Source organism: Thunnus maccoyii, chromosome 11 (genome assembly GCF_910596095.1).
Source record: "Thunnus maccoyii chromosome 11, fThuMac1.1, whole genome shotgun sequence".
In the NCBI taxonomy this organism is placed as follows: domain Eukaryota; kingdom Metazoa; phylum Chordata; class Actinopteri; order Scombriformes; family Scombridae; genus Thunnus; species Thunnus maccoyii.
Genome location: NC_056543.1, coordinates 1069691 through 1073248, shown reverse-complemented (window position 1 = coordinate 1073248; position 3558 = coordinate 1069691).

Here is a 3558-nt window from a genome sequence, read left to right as displayed (position 1 = left end):
TGGAAATAAATAAAAAGACTAATTATGATCATCTAATATCTTTGAAGCATGAAGAACTAACATGAATTTACAGATTAAAAGAAAGAAAATGTTGATTTGTTTTATTAGATTTGACACATCAGAAGTGAGCAGCTGTGAACCTTTAAAGTGTTTTCATGTTGACTGAATAAAAAAAGCATTTCAAATGTTTGTAGTCAACAGAATTATTGTCTTCTTATTGAAATGTATGTTGTTGTGATGTAGATCTGTGGTGATTCTTTAATTAAACAAAGATGAAACAGATCATGGTTTTTGTGCGTGAAGCATTCAGCTTTAATCTCTAACGTTAAAATGCACAAACCAAGTCATCTACCTGGTTCCTCAGATGAGATGGAAACACAAACAGGATGCACAAAATGTACTTTTAGTTCTAAGTGCATTTCCTGATATTAGGTCCTCTGGTTCCACAGTACTTGAACTTCAGCATTCAGTTTTTATGCTCCACATATCTGAACAGAAGGTCTGCTGCAACTCTCAGTTCTTTTAAATAAAGGCTCAAGACTTATTATTACTATTTATTCAAATCTTAACCTCTACGTTTTGATTCTATGCACATGTTTATGTTCCTATTCAAGTACAAGTTTCAGAACTGTAAATCCACAGATCAATGTAAGATCACACTCCTCTTGTTAAGGTCTTCATCAGTCTACATATTTTGATGCTAAAGTTAGAAAACCTCGTTCAAATTCACACTGACATTTATAATGATGTGAATGACTAAAAATCAGCCAAATATTAAAACCTTACTCTACAGAATGTGATGTTTCTCTCCATTTGTCAAGACGAGGATGGTGGAGGTCAAAACTAAACCTGGAGAACCTGGTGTCTCAGATCCCTCCGCATTTACTGTAGAATTAACTCTATTTACTGTCCACCTTTTTATTTGAGTGTCTGAACTCACTGAGTGTGTAAATGTATCCTCTACATGAAGCCTCATGAACACTACTGTCTGCCAACAATCCCACAATGCAATGTGTCACATTTTATAGATGCGAACATTGATCGTGCAACTCTGAAGCTGTGAGTGATGAAGCAACCTGATCAGTGTGTGAAATCTCAGTTCACTTCACTGCAGAGTAAACTAATGAGTCTGTTATAGAGGAGGAGTGAATGAACGAATACAGGACGAAGAATAAAGGTTCAGGTGTGAGAGAGTCTGTAGAGTGTCTGTAGAGTGTCTGTAGAGAGTCTGTAGAGAGTCTGTAGAGTGTCTGTAGAGAGTCTGTAGAGAGTCTATAGAGAGTCTGTAGAGTGTCTGTAGAGTGTCTGTAGAGAGTCTGTAGAGAGTCTGTAGAGAGTCTGTAGAGTCTGTAGAGAGTCTGTAGAGTCTGTAGAGAGTCTCTAGAGTGTCTATGGAGAGTTTGTAAGAGTCTGTAGAGAGTTTGTAGAGTGTCTGTAGAGAGTTTGTAAAGTGTCTGTAGAGAGTTTGTAAAGTGTCTGTAGACAAATTAAAATTAAAAGTCCAAACAGAAAATTAAAAGAGATAAAATTAAAAAGATAATTATTCTATTACACTACCAGGAATAATAATTAATAATAACTAACTGCATAATTAACCTTAAAAAGAAAATGTAAAATGTAAAATGGTCATTTGAAAGTGTAAAGTGACAATGAAAAAAAATTAAATGGAAATGATGAAATTAAAAATGGCAAAAAAAATGGAAATAAGAAAAGGGAAACATCAAATTGAAACTTAAAATGGGAAATGGTAAAGCTTGAATGGAAATAGAAATAACTAAATTAACTTTTTTTTTGCTTTTTCACATTAATTTTAATTATGACCAAAAATATCCGCCATAAGAAACAACTGCACTTGACGAACTACAATTATCTTTTAATTAGTATTAATACATTTAAAACAGACACAAATCATTGCTGCAAACCACAGACTGTGTATTTTGGGTAAACCTGCTTTACAAACAAACAATATAAATACTAACTATGATGTGAAAAATATTTTCTTTGACCAGATGTTGTTTAAATACTTTCAAAGAGTTTTCATAATTTCAACATCTTCCATTAGGAATTCATCAGTTTATTTTTGCTAAATAATTTGTTTTCGGTAATCATAATACAAAGGCTAAAACAAAAGGCATTTTATTATTATTTTATTATGAGTATTAATAAGTTTATTTTTATTATTTCTTAAATTTCATTTTATTCATTTTCTGTACTATTATTTAATGATATTATTTGTTTGTAGTGCTAATTTTTTAATTAGTTTTTCCATGTAAAGCACCTTGTTATGTTGTTTATTATTATTATTATTATTATTATTATTATTATTATTATCATATTTAGTGTTTTATATATGATGTATATTTAGGTTTAGTGAATATACTTTACATTATCTAACATCAGTAAAATACTTGAACAATATTCTGACAGTAAAGTGATATTTCAGGGTTGAATAAACTGATCTGCTTGACTTAAATCAGTATTATTGATGATGTCTTCTATTGTTGAAGTGGCTTAATGAGTTCACCACCATCACTTCATAGTGGTTAGACATGCTGTCCCACTGCAACATGTCCAGTTAGAAACACAAGAGGACGCCACTGAAGCTCTGAACACTTTATTTATCACTGCCACACAGTCAGCACACACTTTCAACTGAAGTGGAGAGAATAAAAAGTATAAAATAATGATCTAAGCTGGTAGCATTATATACATATATAACAAGCACCAACATGGTAATAACCTGTGAGACATTATAATCTAATATCAATAAACATGATGCATCCTCCTCCACACTGTATTAGACTATTGACACTGAACCATTCCACAGTCAACACTGCCCTCTGCTGGGCTCAAACTAGCAGCATTTCTGCCACCTGTTGACCTGCGTACATTTGCAGTGACTGTCCTCTACAAGCCTACGGCTGAGCTGTTTCATCACAGCTTCTATTATTCAACAGGACTGTACACAAAAATAAAGCAGGTCATCAACAACAATCAATATAAAGCAACTACTTCACTCACTGTATGGTTCAAACCCTGCATGCTGAAATATTCCTATAATATTCCTAATATTATATTATTCCTGATATAATATTCCTACAGGGACTTAATATCTAACATCTGGCAGGTTTAGTGACTTTACAGTGAGCTCACAATATACACATGTATGTATATTGTTGTGGAAATCGTCTGGAAACATTAAACACACATATGAAATAATATCCAAAACACTGCTGGGTTGAAGATTATAAATTATTATTGTACAATAAGGAGACAGAACACACAAAGATTTGCATCAGCTTGTCTCAACGAACAAAGAGCAAACCTGATCTATTATAGTTCCAGAGAACAGAGAAATGATCTGTGATTGGTCAATGTATCAGCTTATATGATTACAGCCAATGGCCTCGAGATATACTTCTACATACTGGGGCGGCTGTGGTTCAGGAGGTAGAGCGGGTCGTCCACTAATCAGAGGGTCGGCGGTTTGATTCCCGGCTTCTCCAGTCCACATGTTGTAGTGTCCTTGGGCAAGATACCAAACCCCAAATTTCTACT